The sequence below is a fragment of the Bos grunniens genome, chromosome 11 (genome assembly GCF_055505025.1).
Source record: "Bos grunniens cultivar Pamir isolate PY7600 chromosome 11, Bosgru_T2T1.0, whole genome shotgun sequence".
In the NCBI taxonomy this organism is placed as follows: Eukaryota; Metazoa; Chordata; class Mammalia; order Artiodactyla; family Bovidae; genus Bos; species Bos grunniens.
This window is the reverse complement of record NC_141175.1, coordinates 72057308-72080290: the sequence shown is the minus strand read 5'-3', so window position 1 is coordinate 72080290 and position 22983 is coordinate 72057308. Positions and strand designations below refer to the sequence as shown.

At 37.7% G+C, this 22983-nt stretch overlaps 1 long non-coding RNA gene across 8 annotated transcripts in view; it reads right to left on the bottom strand.

The window, feature by feature from the left end:
• The window catches only part of LOC147363323 (uncharacterized), a 504516-nt gene that overhangs the window by 52446 nt on the left and 429087 nt on the right, over positions 1–22983 (bottom strand). Inside the window, exon 6 of one of the 8 annotated variants that reach the window (XR_015136934.1) lies at positions 19416–20073. The exons of the other annotated variants lie outside the window; for them this stretch is intronic. This is a non-coding gene — a long non-coding RNA (uncharacterized LOC147363323). Of the gene's footprint in view, positions 1–19415; positions 20074–22983 lie in introns of those variants that run through there. 8 annotated transcript variants of the gene reach the window in all.

The following is a 22983-nucleotide window of genomic DNA, read 5'->3' as shown; positions in this document are numbered from 1 at the left end:
CTTGTTTTCAAATCTGGTAACTTGGCTACACAGACTAGAAGATGCTTAAACACAATTGTTTCAACTAGTATACTGGTTCTGACTTAATAAGAAAAGTTTAAATAGATCTAGATGTTTTAAAATAAGAATTAGATACTAGCCACCTCAGAGTAAAATTGAACAGCCTGAAAATGGAAAGAAAGAAGAGTATTCAGGGGCCCCTCAAAAATGATACAAAACAGACTTTAAATTTGTAGCTAAGAATGATTTCATACATACCTTTAATTTTATTTATCTGGCCTTCTTTTAAGATTTTAATTTTAAAAAGAACACCTACATCTGCAATTGCTATATGCATATATTCTTTAAGTCTTAGAGAACATTCAAAACAGAAGCCTTGTCTTTTTTGTCTTTGGAATCACATAGCTTAACGTAGTACATTATGCAGAATCAATACAGAATGCATATTAACCATATGTATGAATAAGTGGATAGATGGATGGAAAGATGGATAAATACATGAACCTATTTTTAAAGACTTGGATTTTAGCTCTTACCTACTCAGTAAGAAAATAGCATCTTCTCATGGTATCTATTTCAAGCAAAGTAAATAAAATCTAAATGTTCTGACTGGATTTTGAAGGACATACCTGGAACTTACGCAACCTATAAGACGACTGATCATCTTTAATTCTGTTTTTTTGTTTGTTTGCTTTTTCCTGTCATCCACCACACAGCCTTATTCTACATGTCTTCCTAGGAAAGGTCTATAAATAAAACTCCTTCCTTCCTTCATTGTTTGTATATCAGGAATAACAATAATAACATTTTGTTTTACTTTGTACAAGATGCTGGATTTACAAAATACTTTCAAAGTCATCTCTCAGGTAATCATAGGTAATAAAGATGGGGAAATAGGTTGAAGGATGAAGGGTGTATCAACCTTCACAGTAAGTTTTAGAGCCTGTTCTCAGACTCGGATTTTCTGAGTGCAAATCCAGGACTCTCCCATTGCCACAGACACACCAGCTCATCACAGCTTCCTCCAGCTCTGACAGAGTTAAAAGAATAGATTCTAACTACTAGTCTCAGTGCTATATCTGCATTCCTTATTTTCTGCTAATTAGTACACTTGCTGTCAACACCGCATATTTCAGGGAAAGTGACAATTCAACTTCCTTCTCTCAGACATTTGAAAGCTTCCTATCCAGGAAGACAGCAGGTCTGGAGCGAACTATGAGAAAGACTATGGCAAAGATTTCTCCCACAGCTGGTAATCCACCCCTAAAATTGAATGATTTCAAAGATGGAAGAGGTAAGATGGGCTGTAGAAAAGTATTGCATTTAAGACTCAAATGTTGCTCCATGGGCCAACAAGGTTGACATCTTTGTGATTTAGCTGGAATATCAAACTACTAATAAAGTACGGCAAGAACGCCCTTAAATAAAAAGAATTCACTAGGCAGTTAAAAATGTTATCAGAAAGACTGAAATTGAACAGGAAGCATGAAGGCTTCAAAACCATTCTCACTGTTTAACTGGGGGAGTTGCTCCATTAGCTCAGCTAATTGAACACTCTGTTATCTCACTTGGATTGTCACTGCAGAAGAAAAAGGGGCTGTATTTTTGCCTCCTGAAACAGAATCTGAAACTGGTGAAGAAAGGCAGGGGACAGGATATATGCCGATTACTTTATTTTGACACTAGATCTGTGACTAGAATTAGCTGTGCTTGGATATAAATATCCTTTTAGACATATCCATCCACAGGCAATCTATATTATAATTGGCAAAACTAGCCAAGAAGAAATAAGAGTAGAGAAAAAAGAAACTTTGCCAGTATTTGGGAAGAAATAAAATCTATGTAGTGTTTTATTTAATGATGCAAGATATAAAATAAAATGAGCAACTGTATTATATTTAAACACAAATGATGGGAGAGTATGGGAGGGTGGGATGAATTGAGAGAGTAGCACTGACAGATATACACTACCATGTGTAAAATAGCTAGCTAGTGGGAAGCTATAGTATAGTACAGGGAACTCAGCTCGCGGCTGTATGATGACCTAGAGGGCTGGGATAAGGGGGTGGGAGGAAGGTTCAAGATATGTTTATATAGCTGATCCAGGCTTCCCTGATGACTGAGCCATAAAGAATCCACCTGCAGTGCAGGAGAAGCAGATTTGATCCCTGGGTCAGGAAGTTTCCCTAGAGAAGGAAATGACAACCCGTGCCAGTATTCTTTCCTGGGAAATCCCATGGACAGAGGAGCCTGGTGAGCTACATACAGTCCATGGAGTTGCAAAAGGGTCGGACACAACTTAGTGACTAAACAGCAACAATGGTGGTCCACACTGTTGTACAGCAGAAGCTAGCATAACACTATAAAGGAGGTAAGCTAAGCTAAGTCACTTCAGTCGTGTCCGACTCTGTGAGACCCCACAGACGTCAGCCCACCAGGCTCCCCCGCCCCTGGAATTCTCCAGGCAAGAACACTGGAGTGGGTTGCCATTTCCTTCTCCAATGCATGAAAGTGAAAAGTCAAAGTGAAGTAGCTCAGTCCTGTCCGACTCTTAGCGATCCCATGGACCGCAGCCTACCAGGCTCCTCCATCCATGGGATTTTCCAGGCAAGAGTACTGGACTGGGGTGCCATTGCCTTCTCCAATAAAGGAGTTATACTCCATTAAAAAATAATAAATGGTAAAAGAAACTTCAATGATGGAAAGGTAGAAGTAAAAGAAAAAACTTTTCAATATGTCTGTTTTTGTCTTTTTGCTCTTAATTTTTTATAGCTAAAATAAAAGATACATCCTGTGAATTCAACTGAGTTGAAATGTACGTGGACTGGTTACCTAACTGTTGTGAAAAAAAATATAAAGTCAGATCCACATTTCATATCATATATTAAAATATATTTTAACTGAAATATATTTTAATGGAAAATTCCAACAGCATAAGATGAAAATCACTGTCACCCAAAATGCAATAGAAGAAATGATAACAAAATCATTAACTAAAAACTGAAGATAGAATATATAGACAGAAGTTTCTATATGCCAACACATCATTAAAAAAAAATCACGTAAAGGACAGATCAAGATGATAGAGTAGGAAGATCCCAGGCCTCCCTCCTCCCAAAGACACATTAAACTACAGCTAATACATAGAGAACAACTATCTCTGAAAATGAAATGCAGAGTAGCAGAAAAGATTTTTCTATCACAAAGGATATAATGAAAAGGCCACAGAGACAGGTAGAATGACAGAGATATAGTAGTCAGAACACACGTCCCTGGTACAGAGACCTACAAGTGGGAGAGACATCACAACTGAGGAGGTCCCGTCTCAGGAGTGAGGGGTCCATCCCCACATAGAGCTCCCCGGTCCAGGGGATCTACACCAAGAAGATGACCTCCCACTTGTAATTCTTGGCTTTCAAAACTAGTAGGACTTAAGTCTGAAAAAGCAAAAGGAGTATGAGGAACCAAAACTTTGCTCTTGAAGAGCTCATACACAAACTCACTCCCAGTCCTAGTGCAGAGGAAGCACCTTGAAAAGTGCCGGGATCATGTGAGAAGGAGATTCATTGGCTAATTTTATGGCACGTGCTGGAGCGGCAGGGATCTAATAGAACTTCTTCCAGTGAGGGGACTGCTGGTGGGTGCCATTTTTCTTATTCTCTTTGCTCTTTTCTAGTCCTGTGCTGATGGGCACAATTCATGTCATTCTCCATCAACTTAGCAAACACAGTGAACCCCACCTTAGTGTTTCCCTGAGGACCAGTACCACCCATGCCCAACCTATTAACCATTGAGTCCCTTGGACTTCAAGGAGATCAAACCAATTAACCCTAAAGGAAATCAATCCTGAATATTCATTGGAAGGACTGATGCTGAAGCAGAAATTCCGATACTTTGGCCAACTGATGCTAAGAGCTGACCCATTAGAAAAGACCCTGATGCTGGTAGAGATTGAAGGCAGGAGGAGAAGGGGATGACAGAGGATGAGATGGTTGGATGGCATCACTGATTCAATGGACATGAGTTTGAGCAATCTCTGGGGGATGGTGAAGGACAGGGAAGACTGACATGCTACAGTCCATGGGATCACAAAGAGTCAAACACAACTGAGTGACTGAACAACAACAATCCCTTTCTCTGCTCATATCTAGCTGCCTGCTCCTACACTACCTTAATGTACCAAATAAGTTCTTATAGTGATAGCAATAGATCCATGCCCCATACAGGTATTTCTTTTAACTGTAAAGTTTTTCACTGCCCTTCTGCTTGACTATATGGCAGAGCCACTGCTTATGGGTCTATATACACCCAAACATCAGGGTTCTTCTGATTGTTTATTCCATCACTACAAGGAAGCAGCATGCTGGTAAGTCAACTGAGATGATTTGTTGCTACCTTTATCAATCACAGTGTTCCCAGGAGTCACTCATGGTGTAGTGGACTGTCAGAAACTGTTATCCATAAACCAAGCATCTTCCTTTTGATCAGTTTAAGTCTGTTCATAGTGCACCCCTCATACAGCAATAGGATCAGGCAACAACTTGAATGGCTCCAAGTCAGTCCAAGAGGAAACCTTATATTCCTCAGGTAGTGTGTCCCTATACAAACCATTTCCATTATATTATTGAATTCTTCTGGACACTGACTTCCTTATTAGAGTGCTTCTCTAATATTACCCAGGACATTATAGGCATTTTAGGTTTTAGTATCTATTTTATCCTAGTAACATTCAATAACAAGTCAATAACCGCCTCTAAAGTGGCTTGTACCATACCACCACAAGTGGAAATTTTCTGGTACAAACTGTAGCTGTTGTTGTTAGGTGGCATTCACGGGATTTTGCCATAACCTCCAGTCTATGTAAGTTACAGATTCTTCCAAAATTGTATCTGAGTGCTAATTCAGTTCAGTCCAGTTCAGTTGCTCAGTCGTGTCCAACTCTTTGTGACCCCATGAATCACAGCACGCCAGGTCTCCCTGTCCATGGCCAACTCCCGGAGTTCACTCAAACTCATGTCCATCAAGTCAGTGATGCCATCCAGCCATCTCATCCTCTGTCATCCCCTTCTCCTCCTGCCCCCAATCCCTCCCAGCATCAGAGTCTTTTCCAATGAGTCAACTCTTCGCATGAGGTGGCCAAAATATTGGAGTTTCAGCCTGAGCATCAGTCCTCCCAATGAACACCCAGGACTGATCTCCTTTAGGATGGACTGGTTGTATCTCCTTGCAGTCCAAGGGACTCTCAAGAGTCTTCTCCAACACCACAGTTCAAAAGCATCAATTCTTCAGCATTCAGCTTTCTTCACAGTCCAACTCTCACATCCATACATGACCACTGAAAAAATCATAGCCTTGACTAGACGGACCTTTGTTGGCAAAGTAATGTCTCTGCTTTTGAATATGCTATCTAGGTTGGTCATAACTTTCCTTACAAGGAGTAAGTGCTAATTATAAAAGTTCAAATGCAGTGACTGAGACACTGCTCTTTGAAATTCTGATAGACTAGGGTGTTATTTAGGTTCGCATTCAAATAACTGTCTTCTTTCAGGCAGTTTTATAGATAGGGGCTAAAGTGTCTCAATGGTAAAGAATCTGCCTGCCAATGCATGAGATGCAGGTTCAATCTCTGGGTCAGAAAGATCTCCTGGAGAAGGAAATGGCAACCCACTCCAGTATTCTTGCCTGGGAAATCCCATGGACAGAGGAGCCTGGAAGGCTATAGTGCATGGGGTCACAAAAGATTCCGATACGACTTAGCAACTAAACAACAATATTCCTAGTCGTGGAATATGCATCCTACAAAATCCAAACAACCTGACCATTTACTGGATTTCTTGCTTAGTTCCAGAGATAGGAAATACAGTGATTTACTTTTAGTTTTTTGCGGAATGTCATGAGTCTCCTGCCCAGGTTATTCCTAACAAATTTACCATCTGAGTGGGTTCTTCCATCCTTCCTGGATTTATCAAGCAGCCTCTGCTATTCATGTGTATCACCATAAAATTTGTCTGTTCTAGTTTATTTTTTACTTTGTGATATTATCATGTTATCAAGATAGCGTATTGCCACACTTGGGACATGCCTCAAATCCAAATTCCTTCTAGCAAAATTATGCCAGGAAATTGGTGACTCCAAATAACCCTATGGCAACATAATAAAGGTAAACTGGATTTCATCCCAGATGAAGGCAAACCGGTTGGCCCTTCCATAAGATCAGAATGGAGCAAAAAGCACTTGTAAGATCAGTCATTTAGTACCAGCCTCCTTTATCTTGCATTTCTTTTTATACCATAACCAGGGACTGCTGATACTAGAGACAGTACTACTCCATTCAAGCCTCGATAATCTACTACTTGTCTCTACTGGGCCATCCGCTTTGTGGATGGGTCACAAAGGGCAGATATACAGAAAATTTAGTGGTATCAGTACTCCAATTTCTAACATCTCATTCATTAAAGTGATAATCTCTTTCCATCTACCAGTTATTTAACACTGTTTTAAATTAATAACCTGTACAGGATATACTATAAATTCTCATCTAGCCTGTCCAGTTAATACTACTTGAAGGACAAACTTATATGCCTTCTGCTTTATAATATTAAGTAGAAGTATTCTCCAGTCAGACATAATATCCATTCAAATAATACATTTAGGTAAAGGAGACATGACCATGTCACATAAAGTCTCTTCAAACACTCTACTTTTCACCCAAGCTTTTACTTTAGTCCCATTGACTATTTTTGTTGTTGTTGTTGTTGTTGTTGTTGTTTAATAATAACTATTGATTTATTGAAACATCACTTTATTTTAAAATAATAACTATTGATTTATTGAAACATCACTTTGTTCTTATTCTTTTTTTGTTGTTTTATTTGTTTCTAATTTTTTATTCCTTTATTTCTCATGTGTTCCCCATCCTGAACCCTCCTCCCTCCTCCCTCCCCATACCATCCCTCTGGGTCGTCCCAGTGCACCAGCCCCAAGCATCCAGCATCGTGCATTGAACCTGGACTGGCATCTCGTTTCATACATGACATTTCACATATTTCAATGCCATTCTCCCAAATCTTCCCACCCTCTCCCTCTCCCACAGAGTCCATAAGCCTGTTCTATACATCAGTGTCTCTTTTGCTGTCTCGTATACAGGGTTATCGTTACCATCTTTCTAAATTCCATATATATGCGTTAGTATACTGTATTGGTGTTTTTCCTTCTGGCTTACTTCACTCTGTATAATAGGCTCCAGTTTCATCCACCTCATTAGAACCGATTCAAATGTATTCTTTTTAATGGCTGAGTAATACTCCATTGTGTATATGTACCACAGCTTTCTTAATTGCATCTCTATACCATCTCATTTCAACTGTAGCCCCTGTTAGGACTTTTTCAACAGGTTTGGGGTTTCCATGACAAGTAGTTCCAGGTAGGATCCTCTCCAGCTCCCTGTCCTTTCTCGTTTGTTCACACATGTGCATGTGGCATTGGGCCCCAGCCAAGGGTCAGGCCAGAAGACCCTGGCACTTAGATCAGTCCTTATCCTTATTAGTTAGACTATCACCCTCTGGTAATCTGAGGTCACATATGTCATTATGATCTTTGCTTTTGGGTTTTAAACTTCTCTAAACTAGGGTAAATATGGAAGATTTGTCTAGAGTACTTCAATGTTAGGGAACCAGGAGTGGCTCCCATCTGTTTATCAATCTTTGAAGGCTTTTGTTTAGAATCCGTCAGTGGCCTTTTATTCATCCAATTCCATAGTAACTATTTAAAGGCTTTCAGCTTGCTGTGATGGATCTCTTGACTATTATTTTCTTTGTCTTTCCTCAATCGCTGTGAATCATTCTAATTTTCTTAGAATCTTTGAGTCTCAGAAAGGGGAGCTGAGACAACAAATCTAATATGGCTTTTTTGATCTTTCTCTGATTTTTACAGCATGGGGCATGGTGTGCCCATGCAGAAAGGACCCACTTAACATAGTATTTAGCTTCCCTGATGGCACTAGTGAAAAAGAACACATTCCAATGCAGGAGATGTAAGAGACTCAGGTTAGATCCTTGAGTAGGGAAGATCCCCTGGAGGAGGAAATGTCACTCCAGTATTCTTGCCTGGAGAATCCCATGGACAGAGGGGCCTGGCAGGCTACCGTCCATAATGTCGCATGTTGTACGTGACTAGCAACTTAGCACGCACACAGACTCATAGTTTTTACCACAATATGGTTGAAGAGACTATTAAATGGATGAATATCCTAATAAGTATAAAATTATTCCAGCATGCCTTTCATATGCAGCATATCGGCCACTTTAGTTGGGGAGTTCCACTTATGTGAAGGAGGGAAAGGATAATTCTCAGGATAAACAAACTTGATCTTGTTTTTTCTGCAGTCCACCAAGCTAGCTGTCCCTTCAGGAAGAAACCTATTATGTGTTTGGATAATGTGCAGCAGCCAGTTTTATGAAGGTAACATTACCCTGATAGCAAAGTCAGATAAGTACACTCTATGAAAACTACAGACCAATAGCCCTGATGAATATAGGTGCAAATACTTTCAAAAAAATACTAGTGATCAAAATTCAACTGCACATTAAAACAGCACATTATATACCATGATGAATATAACCCTGAGGCACAAGGATGATTCAACTCATGCAAATTAATAAATGTGGTACACCACATTTACAGAATGAACTATAAATATATGATCATCTCAATAGATGCAGAAAAAGCATTCATCAAAATACAACATTCTTCTATAATAAAAATTATCAACAAATTAGATATAGAAGAAACATACTTCAGTATAATAAAGGTCATATATGATAAGCCCCCATATAATACTGTAATCAATGGTAAAAGGTTGAACATTTTGCCTCTAAGGTCAGGAACAAGATAAGGATGCCAACTCTTACCACTCCTATTCAACTAAGTACTAGAAGTCCTACCCAGGGAAATTAGGAAAGGAAAAAAAAAAGTGAAGGAAACACAAATCCAAAGGAAAGAATTAAAATTATCACCCTTTGCAGATAATATGATCTTCTGTAGACAAAATCCTAAAGACATCACCAAAAACCTGTTAGAACCAATCAATGAATTCAAAAATTGCTGGGCACAGTATCAACATATAGAAATCAGTTGTGTTTCTATACACTAACAATGAGATACCTGATAAAGAAATAAAGAATACAACCCCATTCAGAATAGCATTAAAACAATGAAATACTTAGGAACAAATATAACCAAAGAGGTAAAGATCTGTACTGCAAAACTTGGTAAAAGAAATTAAAAAGGCCAAAAATATGGGAAGATATCCTAAGTTCATAAACTGGAAGAATTAATATTGTTGAAACATTCATACTACCCAAAGCCATCTTTGCATTCAATGCAATTTCTACCAAAACCCAACAGCATTTTTCACAGATATGGAAAAAGTAATCCCCAAATTTGTTAGAATCATAAAAGACCTAAATAGCCAAAGTGACCTTGAGAAAGAAGAACAAAACTGGAGGCATCATACTTCCTCATGTCAATCCATTCTACAGTAGTAATCAAATTAATAAAGTACTGGCATAAAATGAGACCCATAGATCAATCAAACAAAAGAACATGGAAATAAGCCCACACATATGTTGTCAACTGGTATTTAACAAGTGATCCAGAAACTTAACGGGAAAGGATAGTTTCTTCAATAAGTGGTGTTGAGTAGCCACATGAAGAATGAAATTAGAGTTCTATCATGCACCACTCACAAAAAGTAGCTCACAGAGAAATTCATATTAAAACTACAATGAGATACCATTTCACACATGTTAGAATGGCTTTCATTAAAAAGACAAGAGAGAAATATTGGGAAGGATGAGGAGAAAAGGGAATTTTTTTTAATTCTCTATTTTTTGAAATTGAAATATAATTGATTTACAATGATGTGCTAATTTCTGCTGTACAGCAAAGTGACTCAGTTACATATATATATATATATATTTTTTAATATTCTTTTTCATTATGGTTTATCCCATGAGACTGCATATAGTTCCCTGTTCTATAGAGTAAGACCTTGCTTATCCATTCCAAATAAATTAATAATAGTTTGCATGTGCTAATCCCAAACTAGACATGAACTTGGGTTAACTCCAGGAGATGGTGAGGGACAGAGAGGCCAGGTGTGCTGCAGTCCATGGGGTCATAAAGAGTCATGACTAGGCAACTGAACAATCCCAAACTCCCACTCCATTCCTCTCCCTCTCCCCTACCCCCTCAGCAACCACAAGTCTCTTCTATATGTCTGTGAGTCTGTTTCTGTTTTGTTGAAAGGCTCATTTTTGGCATATATTAGATTCCAAATATAAATGATAGCATATTATATTTGTCTCTCTGACTTACTTCATTTAATATGATAATTTCTGGTTTGCACCCATGTTGCTGCAAATGGCATTATTTCATTAGTTTCTATGGCTGAGTAGCATGCCATTGTATCTATGTACCACATCTTGTTTATCCATTCATCTGTCAGTGGACATTTAGGTTGTTTCCATGTCTTGACTTTTGTAAATAGTGTTGCTATGAACATACAGGTGCATATATTTTTTGGCCACTATATGCACATGATATGATACAATATATAGAAAATCCTAAGGACTCCACACAAAAACTACAGATGTAATAAAATAATTCAGCAAAGTAGCAGGATATAAGGTTAACATTCAGAAATCAGTGACATGTATTTATATTAACAATTAAATATCAGAAATGTAAAAACAAACAAAAAAAACATTTCTTTTAAAATTTCACCAGATTGGAAGACTTTATATTTTTAGAATGGCAGTACTACCAGAGCAATCCACAAATTTATTGTGATTCCTATCAACTTAATCATGGCATTCTTCACAGAACTAGAACAAATAATCCAAAAATTTATATAAAACCATAAAGGGTCTAGAATTGTCAAAGCAATCCTGAGGAAAAAATAACAAAGTAGGAGGCATTATTCTCCCAGACTTTAGACAATACTTCAAAGCTACAGTAACCAAAACAGTTTGATAGTGGTACAAAAGCAGACATATGGACCAATGGGACAGCATACAGAGCACAGAAATACACTTTCACACTTATGGTCAATTAATCTTTGACAAAGGGGGCAGGAATATAAAATGGGAAAAAGTCTTTTCAGCAAGTGGTTCTGGAAGGTTGGACAGTTGCATGTAAATCAATGAAGTAAGAACATGCTCTCACACCATACAAAAAAATAAACTCAAAGTGGATTAAAGATTTAAATATTAAGTATAACACCACAAAACTCCTAGAATAAAGGAAATGCAAATATTCTCTGACATAAATCATACGAATGTTTTCTTAGGTCAGCCTCCCAAGACAATAGAAATAAAAACAAAAATAAACAAATGGGACCTATCAAACTTACAAGATTTACACAGCAAAGAAAATCATAATAAAATGAAGACAACCTGTCATATGGGAGAAAATGTTTGTAAATAATGCAACCAACAAGGGCTTAATCTCCAAAATGCACAAACAGCTCATACAATTCAGTAACAACAAAAGCAACCCAGTCAAAAAGTGGTCAGAAGACCTTGATAAACATTTCTCCACAGAAGACATACAGATGGCTGGTAAGCACATGAAAAGATGCTCAACATCACTAATTATTAGAGAAAATATAAATCAAAACTACTATGAGTACAGTTCACATGGGTCAGAATGTCCATCATTAAGAAGTCTATAAATAAGAAATGCTGGAGAGGGTATGGAGAAAAGAGAACCCTCCTACACTGTTGAGAACTTAAATTAGTACAGCCACTATAGAAAAAAGTATGGAAGTTCCTCAGAAAACTGAAAACAGAACTACCATATGACCCAACAATTCCACTCTTTGGCATATAGCCACACAAAATTGTAATTTAAAAAGGGAACTCTTGTGTGCTGTGGTGGAAATGTATTATATATCAGAATCACTACTATGGAAAATAGTATGGAGGTCACTTTTTAAATTAAAACTAGAACTACTTTAAGATTCAGCAGTCCTACTTCTAGGTATTTATTGAAAGGAAATGAAAAAAAAAAAAAAGATATCAACAAGGTATTTACACTTTCACATTCACTGTAGTATTATTCACAATAGCCAAGATATGGAATTCTGTATGTATAAGAAGCAAATAAAAGAAAAGAAAGACTGATTAAAGGATAATGAAAATTGCTATTATAATAGATATATGATTTTGTAGTTGTCTAGTCACTAAATTGTGTCTGACTCTTTGTAACCCCATGGACTTTTGCCCACCAGGCTCCTCTGCCCTGGGGTTTCCCAGGCAAGAATATTTGCCATTTCCTTCTCCAGATACATGATAATCTATGGATAAAACCCAAAATAATAATAATAGAGTTTAGAAAGCTTTCTAGACATAAAATACCTTAATAAAAAGCTCTGGGAGTTGGTGATAGACAGGGAAGCCTGGCATGTTGCAGTCCATGGGGTTGCAGAGTTGGGCACAACTGAAAAAGCATTAACTCAGAAACTTTACTCCTATTCATGCACACCGGAGGAAACTCTTCCTTCTGTGCACCAGAGGGCACATCCAAGAACGTTCATAGAAAATGTTGTTTTGTGATAGTAGAAAAAGTGGAAAGAATCTAAATATACATGGAAGAAGCCTGAGTTATAAATATTTGAATATTTACCAACTAGATTATTCTATCCAGACATTGGACAACTTACACAAACACACATGGATGAACCTTGGAAACATCAATAACTTTGAAAAGCAATATTTAGAAGGATATCCAGTTTTATGTGACATTCAAAAACATGCAAAACTAAATATGTGGTAAACTTATAAAAAGCAAAAAATTATATAAATACAATTGACAACATAGCCATTTATGAGTAGAGGAAGGAGGATCATATTGGTGAGGGAAGAATCAAACAGTTTTAAGATTTCTGGTAGAGCTTTATTTCTCAAACAACATTAATATGCTCATGTCGGTTATATGTTTATGTGTTTTAACCCACACATGCTATAAATATTCTTTTGTATAAACTGTGGAAAATTCTTCAAGAGATGGAAATACCAGACCACCTGACCTGCCTCTTGAGAAATCTGTATGCAGGTCAGGAAGCAACAGTTAGAACTGGACATGGAACAACAGACTGGTTCCAAATAGGAAAAGGAGTACGACAAGGCTGTATATTGTCACCCTGCTTATTTAACTTCTATGCAGAGTACATCATGAAAAACGCTGGACTGGAAGAAACACAAGCTGGAATCAAGATTGCCGGGAGAAGTATCAATCACCTCAGATATGCAGATGACACCACCCTTATGGCAGAAAGTGAAGAGGAACTCAAAAGCCTCTTGATGAAAGTGAAAGTGGAGAGTGAAAAAGTTGGCTTAAAGCTCAACATTCAGAAAACGAAGATCATGGCATCCGGTCCCATCACTTCATGGGAAATAGATGGGGAAACAGTGCAAAGTGTCAGACTTTATGTTTTTGGGCTCGAAAATCACTGCAGATGGTGACTGCAGCCATGAAATTAAAAGACGCTTACTCCTTGGAAGAAAAGTTATGACCGATAGCATGTTCAAAAGCAGAGACATTACTTTGCCAACAAAGGTTCATCTAGTCAAGGCTATGGTTTTTCCAGTGGTCACGTATGGATGTAAGAGTTGGTCTGTGAAGAAAGCTGAGTGCCAAAGAATTGATGCTTTTGAACTGTGGTGTTGGAGAAGACCCTTGCGAGTCCCTTGGACTGCAAGGAGATCCAACCAGTCCCTCCTAGAGGAGTCCAGTCCTGGGTGTTCATTAGAAGGACTGATAATGAGGCTGAAACTCCAATACTTTGGCCACCTCATGGGAAGAGTTGACCTATTGGAAAAGACTCTGATGCTGGGAGGGATTGGGGGCAGGAGGAGAAGGGGACAACAGAGGATGAGATGGCTGGATGGCATCACTGACTCAATGGACATGAGTTTGAGTGAACTCTGGGAGTTGGTGATGGACAGGGAGGCCTGGTTGCTGTGATTCACGGGGTTGCAAGCAGTCGGACAGGACTGAGCGACTGAACTGAACTGAAATTGCTCAAGATCATCTCCTCATTTCTGAGTTCTCTTTCTTCTTTCCTTTCCTCCTACATATTTTGCATTATTTTTTGATCAAGTTTAAATTATTAGAAGATCCATATTTTAGAGTTCACAGTATGAAGTCTGGGTGTCACCAACTTTTTGTGACTCCATGGACTGTAGCCTGCCAGGTTCCTCTGTCCATGGAATTTTCGAGGCAGTAATACTCGAGTGAGTTGCCATTTTCTTCTCCAAGGGATCTTTCTGACCCAGAGATCAAACCCCTGTCTCCTGCATTGGCAGGCAGTTTCTTTACCACTGAGCCATGAGGGAAGCCCAGTATGAAGCTTATTCACTACTTAGATTCTATAAGAGGCATCCTAATCCTATAGCCTTGGTAGGTCTTTATTTTCTGGTTTAGCATAGTGTTTAATTTTATACTTAGTATTTATCAATAAAATGAATGGAAATTTGGTCATTTGAAGAAACTATGTAATATCATTACCATTAAGACCTATATTGTAAAGACACTGTACTGAAAATAAGTTATGTTTAATTTTAATCCCCTTAATCTTTTAGGTCATATTTTGATGTTAATTATCACTGTGTAACTATACTGGAAACCCATGAAGATTAATATATGACTTAAGGTTTTTGCTTGTTTTGTTTTTCCCTTCCTACCTTCTTATTTCTTTGACCTTTAGAAGATTTGCAGTGGTGAATCTAGTTTTTAGAAAATGAATTCTCACAGGTATGTGTGCTGCTGTTGTTCTTAACCAGATCACTCTGAGATGTTTTATATTTTGCCTGATAAATACATAGCCTTCAGAACTCTTTTATTCTTCCCTTTTTTCCCTTCAAATAGCACCAGGCTTTTGGTTAGTAAAGTGTCCAGGACTAGGATAAATATTTTATCTGTCAATGAGCAAATACAAAACTATTGTAAACTAGAATGACCAGAGGTTCCTGGTTTGATGAACTATGCAGAAAATAAAATCATTATTAAGCATTTCACTGACACTTGCATATATACTTAAAAATAATAAAAGATGCTAATTCTATACTTTATTCATATGTTAACTCTATATGGGGTCAAAATTAGGAAAACAATGCATATAAAACATGGCTTATTGTATATTTGACAAATAATGTGCCATATTTTTTCCTTACCAGCTCCAAGAAACTAAAAACCAAGTTCATTTAGATTACAGAAGCATAGCACTTATATTATTCTTCCTTGGGGGATCGAGGACAGGAAAAAGTAATTAATTAACTCTTCTACCTTTATAAAAACCTACAATTAGTTTTTATTTTTCATACTGCCCATTAGCAGGTTAGTAATAATTCTAATCAGAATCTTTGGGGCACATTTTGAAACATGAAAAAACCATTATTGTACTGCTAAATGAATTGAAGACTAACATACAAAAATCAAAATAGCCCATTACTGAATCATAATTAATCCAACCAAATATCAAAGTCATCATAAAGTTACACAGTGATTCTAAAATTCACTGTATTAAACATTTTCCTGAGTACTAAAAAAAAGATGATTATGTAAGGTCAGCACATTTACATTCCACTTATGATGAAAAGCAAATGACTAGCAATGTATTTGTAGTTACAAGACTGTCAACCATGAAAAGCTTGAGGAAAAATACTTTAGAGATGCCTGGTGTTATAGGCAGTATAATGACCTCTTAAAGATGTCTATATCCTAATCTCTAGAACTTATGAGTATGTTTTTTTTACATTTAAAAGTCATTTTATAGATGCGATTAAATTAATATTTTAGAAACTGAGAGTTTATTCTGAATGTATTGGTGGCCTCATGTGAAAGAGGGAAGCAACAGAGTCAGAGAAGGAGGCATAACAACAGAAGTAGAGGTTAGACAACGAAAAAGAGAAATATGGATCTGACAAAAATATGGATCTGATGAAAGTTAGGCTGCTGCTAATTTTGAATATGGGGGATGGAGCCATGAGCCAAGGAATGTAGATGGCTTCTAGCAGCTGGAAAAGGCAAGGGAAAGAGTATTCTTCTCTAGAGCCTCCAGAAAAAGGCAGCCCCACCCAAACTGTAATTTCAGCCCAGTGAAAATCATTTCAGAGTTTTTACCTCTAAAACTATAAGCTGATGCATCTGTGTTGTTTTAAGCACGAAATTTGTGGTAATTTGTTACAGTAATTTGTAACAAATTGTACTAGGAAACCATGTACTGGTATAGCACAAATGTGTGTACATGTGACAAGTTGTTGTCTGCTTGGAGACAACATAAGGTAGGGAAATATCTACATTCTTCTCATCATTATAGCTTTGTTATTCAAATGATCTTTACTCATTTAAAGATTTAGTTTTTACATTGTGCTGATATACTATTATCGATTAATGATAAAGAGAAAAAACTAATTGGACCATGGACAATTGAAATAAAATAATAATGATGTTAAATTCATGTGTTATATACAGTATTCTATATCCTGAAAACAAAACTTTTTTGCCTTTTTTGCCTATAATATGTGGAAGAATCACAAAATTTGCCATATTTTTACAGAACCAATAAAATTCAACAGTGGTAGAAAGCAAATTGCACAGACTATCTTCTCCCCAAAATGTGTAAAGTTATAAACTAATGAGATATTTAATTCTTTTAAATCCTATCAGATACTTGAGAATCATCATTCCATATATGAATGTATAATATACTTGTAGATAGACAAATTAGTTCAGTAGGAAAGTTAGTATATATGTGCCTGCTTTATTTCAGAAGGATCTTCTTTCCTATGATCACACTGAAATAAAATTACAGCCTTTCAAAATCTATAAGATGTAGCGTAAGTTGTGTGTGCTAACGAGGTATATTCAGAGGAAATGTCTTGTCCTTTTCAAATGTGAAAACAAGGAAAAGGCAAAAAATGAACAAAACATTCAGCTCAAAATATTATTTTGATTGCACAAAGGAAACTGAAGGAAAGCAAACAGAGTTAAAGAAATAAAAAATGCTAACTGATGGAACTGAACTAGGTGATTTAGGAACCGGAATGATAAGTACAATTGCCTATAAACCTAAGACATGGCTGTTTAAAAAAAAATGTAACATATCTATGAAAAATCTAATAAAAATAGTGAATATGCAAATTATAAACTGTACACATTTAAAGGAGATATAATAGTGTCTTAACTCAGGTTGCCATGACAAAACAACATATACTTGGTGATTTAAACAGATTTATTTTTCATAGTTCTGGAGGGTGGAAATCTGAGATCATGGTGCCAGCAAAGTTAAGTGCTGGTGAGACCTCTCTTCCTGGCTTACAGATGACTGCCTTCTCACTGCGTGCTCACAGGGCCTTTCTTGAGTACATGTGAATGGAGAGAAAAAGAGATATCTCTCCTGCTTTTTAAATAAACTCATCAATTCTATCCAATTAGAGTCCCACCTTTATGACCTCATTTAAACTCAGTTACCTCCTAAAAGCCCTATTTCCAAAATAGTCACATTAGGGCTTCAACATATAAACTTTGGTGGGAGCACAATGCAGTTTATAGCATTCAACCCCTGACCCTTCCAAAATTCATGTTCTTCTCTCATGCAAGATATGTTCATTCTATCTTAACAACCTCAACAGTTTTCATTCCAACATTAAGTCTGAAGCTCAGTCTCCCTTAAATATCATCTAAATCAGATATGGGTGAGACTCGAGGCATGAATCATCCTGAGGCAAGATTTCTCTCTAGCTGTAAACCTGTGAAACCAGGCAAGATATGTGCTTCCAAAATACAGTGGGGGACAGTTATAGGATAGACATTCCCACTCCAAATGGAGAAACCAGAAGGAAATAAATGAAGGATCTCAATAAAATCCAAAACCTAGCCAAGTAAACTTCACTGGATCTTAAGGCTCAGTAATATGAATATCTGCAAACACACATGCATGCAGGTTTATAGGGAGACAGGAAGAAAGATAGATAATAAGGAATCAGCTCATGTGACCATGGAAGGTGAGAAGTCCCAAGACCTAAAATTGTCAAGCTGGAGAGCCAGGAATGACAATGGTATAGTTGCAGTACAAATCCAAAGGCCTCCACACCAGGAGAGTTAATGGTGTAAGTTCTAGTCTGAAAGCTAGCAGGCTCAGCACCCAAGAACTGATTTTTCAGTTCAAGTCTAAATGTGGGAAAAGACTGCTGTTTCAGCTGACGTAGTGAGGCAGGTGTAGTTCGCTCTTACTCAGTTTTTTGGTTCAGCTCAGGTCTTCAGTCAATCGGATGAGGTTCATCCACATTAAAGACAGCAATCTGCTTTAGGCAGTCTTCCAATTCAAATGTTAATCTCATCCCAAATTGTCCGGAAGCATTTAACAGGAGGCTTCCTGTGTGCTGTTTTGGATCTCTCAGGAATCCTCTGTTCCTTATTAATTCCTGAATATTCAGGAATTAAGAGAAGAGGCAAGCCTCTCCCCTGGCTGAGGAATCCAGGCATTTCCTTCGTTAGTTTTTTAGCCTCTTCCTTCTTATGAACCATATGGTAAAAGTGATTGTTTACAACTCTCTCATTCTTTAATATGGATCTCCTATGTTTTGTAAGTCTGGAATTTTAATCTTTATCTTTGCTGAGAATAACTGCCTTGTAAGACAAATCCCAGGGACGGTGGAGCCTGATGGACTGCCGTCTATGGGGTCGAACAGAGTCGGACACAACTGAAGCAACTTAGCAGCAGCAGCAGCAGCAGCAGCAGCAGCAATACAGTATATATGCCCACACCATGTTGATTAAAACACCTTTGCACCATCAGAGCTTTGGTCCCCGTGACTGACTCTCTCTCTCTCTCTCTCTCTCTCTCTCTTTCTCTCTCTCTCTCTCTCTCTCATGGACTGTAGCCCACCAGGCTCCTCTGTCCATGGGATTCTCCAGGGAGGAATTCTGGAGTGGGTTGTTATGCCTTCCTCCAGGGGATTGTCCCAACCCAGGGATCAAAGCTGCGTCCCTTTTGTCTCCTGCATGGCAGATGGGTTCTTTACCACCAGGGCCACCTGGGAAGACTCTAGCATAGAAAAACTAAATATCACATAATCATAGAAGAATTGAAAACATTATTAGAATATTGCATTAAAATAGCTCCTATTCTAGATGATTTTATAGTCATTTCTCCCAAAATGTTCAAGGAAAATGTTATGTTTTACATAGGAAAAAAACTTTAAAAGGATACGTAATTAATATTATGAGATACCATGACTTGATACCTATCTCAGACAAAAGAAAGAAGAAAAGGAAATTTTGGAAAATCTCACTTATAAACACTTTAAATTACTAACAGATCAAAGTTGAATTTTTATTAAAATGAGGCACAGTAGTGTTTTACCCTACTTACAAGAATTGCAAAAGTTATTTAATAATAAATATCTATAACCATAAACTATCATAGTGACAAATTAAGAAAACTACATGATTTTTTCTAGACACGCAATCAAGTTTTTAAAATAAAATAGACAGTGCTTTCTCTAAAACCACTTACAGTAACTGAAAAGGATACATATATATATAGGATGAATAAAATCTAACACTTAACATGGTATTATAAGATTCCTTTTAAAGGGAGGGGGACACAGTGAAACCTATAGTCCACCATTATTACTTTATCATCATTATGGATGCTTTGGAGAAGGCAATGGCACCCCACTCCAGTACTCTTGCCTGGAAAATCCCATGGACGGAGGAGCCTGGTGGGCTGCAGTCCATGGGGTCCCAAAGAGTCCGACACGACTGAGCGACTTCACTTTCACTTTTCACTTTCATGCATTGGAGAAGGAAATGGCAACCCACTCCAGTGTTCTTGCCTGGAGAATCCCAGGGGCAGGAGAGCCTTGTGGGCTGCCATCTATGGGGTCACACAGAGCTGGACACGACTGAAGCGACTTAGCAGCAGCAGCAGCATGGATGCTTTTTGCTATCTTAGCTGGAGTGCTTGATGTGTAGGTAAAGACGGCATCCTGGATACTCAACCTCCTGCCATCATGAAGCGAATAAGAGATGAGCCATCTGTCTGTGCCCTGTCTGAGTTTCTGATCCAAAGAATGATAAAAATAATAATAATAAAATAGTTGTTTTCTTTCAGGCCAAGAGGTTGGCAGAGTTTGTTAGGCTGACTAGATACGAATCAAAGGATACAAAACTGGCTTCAGTAGAAGAGGATGTGACCTCTTCTAGAGAGCATAAAACAGAGCATAAAAAAGGGGTAAGGGAAGGAGATGAGGGGAGGGGAATCGATGGAATCAGAGGGGGAGGGGATGGTAGGGGAGGAGGGAGGAGGGAAGGGAAGAGCACAAAGGAACAACCCAATGACCTCATTTGCATCCCTTGCTTTGAGCGAGAAAACTAACCCTTCTCTAGACTTCTGAGTTATTAGAGACAATAAATACCCTTTTTTGCTTAAGTTAGGCTGAGGTGGGTATCTGCCACAGCAAAGAGTTCTGACTGAAAAGTCTCCTCCAGGTAAAGGCCCTGGCCTGGCTATTTACAGAACTCTACACAGCTGGATAAAGGCTTGGCCATTAACCCTCTTTAAAATATTGATGTGGATTAAAGTGAATACTGGAAAGGTGAAGTTCACTTCAGCTTTTGTTTTTTACCCATGGGGGAATGAAACATATGACAAAACTAGGTCATCAAGGTTTATAGTTGGTAAAGTATGGACATAGAAGAAATTGAAAGGAAGTTTATTTCTCTTAAACTCAGAGATTACCAGCAATGGCTGTAAACCACACAGTCAATTGCTAATAATTGCCTTTTAGTTTGTTTTCTAATCATGGTATCATCCCCAGAACCATTTTCAGAAATGAGATTTACAATTTGGAATACCTAAGAGATTTACGGGCTTTGATTCTGCTAGAGCTACAGCGGGGAAAAGGCTTTATTTTTTGCCTGAAGAGGCTATCAGTGTTTATTGTTGTGTATACAGCTTTGCTCCAGTCATTTTCAAACTTTAAAAAAGTAAAATTGTCTTTGAACCCTACCCTCATATTAATTACTGCCATTTTCCATATATTTACAAATTCTATTTTAGCTACTTACAGGAATCTTTATCATTAATCCTTCTACAAATCTAAGTAAATAATAACCCATTGGAACAGTACTGTAAAAACAACTTCATAATGTATTACAATGAAAAAAAATCAATAAACAGGCTCTAAACAAGGTCGACTATGAAAGAGACAGAAAGAAGAGAGAAATCACCTCATTGCTCAGTCATTTGGAAGTCAGCTGGATGTCAAGTCAATGGCCAGCAAGGAATGTGGCAAGTGCACAGAAAGCTTGATCAAATAAATTCATATGAAGATTTCCCCTTTCATTCCACAACAAAGCCACCAAAATTTAAATGAGAATTTAACTGATTATATTTATTGCTAAAAATTAATCTATTTGCAATTCATTTACAAAGACTGGATAATAAGATAACTTCACATATTTGAGAGAGATTTCTCCAGCTTTCAAATGTTCATGGTCTACTCTGAAAATAATTCAAACAACTGTTAAAATGCTGAAGTGTCTTTGAAGTTCCATAACGTTGTAAACTTTGTGCCTAATAATTAACCAGGTATAAAGACAGAGAAAAAGGTATATATAAGAAACTGCAGTCTGTCTGCCTTTCGGTTCATCTTTTAACTATAGATTGCCAGTTAAATTTCACTCTAAGAATAGGGAGAACATATACACAAGCACACACACACGCAAACCCACACACACAACTAAATGTCCACAAATTGCAGATGAGGCTCTATTTAAAGTGATGCAATATCCTGATTTGAATAATTTTCAAAAAATTAAGGTTAATGTCTCCTTCACAAATTAATATCTATATGATTTTATGTACATACCTTATTTATTTTATCCCTTGGCCAGAATAACTCCCTTCTCCAGGGGATCTTCCTAATCTAGGGGTCAAACTTGTGTCTCTTATCTCCTGTATTGGCAGGCGGGTTCTTTACCACTAGTGCTACCTAGGAAGCCCAATAACAACTCACAGTGGCCAAATATTCAATAACATACCCTAGGTCAGGCTTCCCTGGTAGTTCAGCTGGTAAAGAATCCTCTTGCAATACAGGAGACCATGATTCAATTCCTGGGTTGGGAAGATCCCCTGGAGGACAGCATGGCAACGCACTCCAGTATTCTTTTCTGGAGAATCCCCATGGACAGAGGAGCCTGGCAGGATAAAGAGTCATGGGGTCCCAAAGAGTTGGACATGACTGAGCGACTAAGGACAAACACATGTTAACTGCCATCCCTTCCCTGTGTTCTTTCCCACAGTCAAGAATTTTTTAGTATCCTTCCCCAGTAAACTACTTGAGCATAAATCCTTATTTCAGGGTCTGATTTTGGAGACTCCAGATTAAGACATGTAATGAGAACAGTTCATATTCTGAAATCATGTTAACATTTTCTGATTCTCTAGGTGTTCATAAATTGCATTTTTTTCTAGTTATCATTGTACTCAATTTTTTAACTGCAAAAATAATACATGTATATATTTTTTTTTCTAATTTTATTTTTAAATTTACATAATTGTATTAGTTTTGCCAAATATCAAAATGAATCCGCCACAGGTATACATGTGTTCCCCATCCCGAACCCTCCTCCCTCCTCCCTCCCCATACCATCCCTCTGGGCCGTCCCAGTGCACCAGCCCCAAGCATCCAGCATCATGCATCGAACCTGGACTGGCAACTCGTTTCCTACATGATATTTTACATGTTTCATTGCCATTCTCCCAAATCTTCCCACCCTCTCCCTCTCCCACAGAGTCCATAAGACTGTTCTATACATCAGTGTCTCTTTTGCTGTCTCGTACACCGGGTTATTGTTACCATCTTTCTAAATTCCATATATATGTGTTAGTATACTGTATTTATGTTTTTC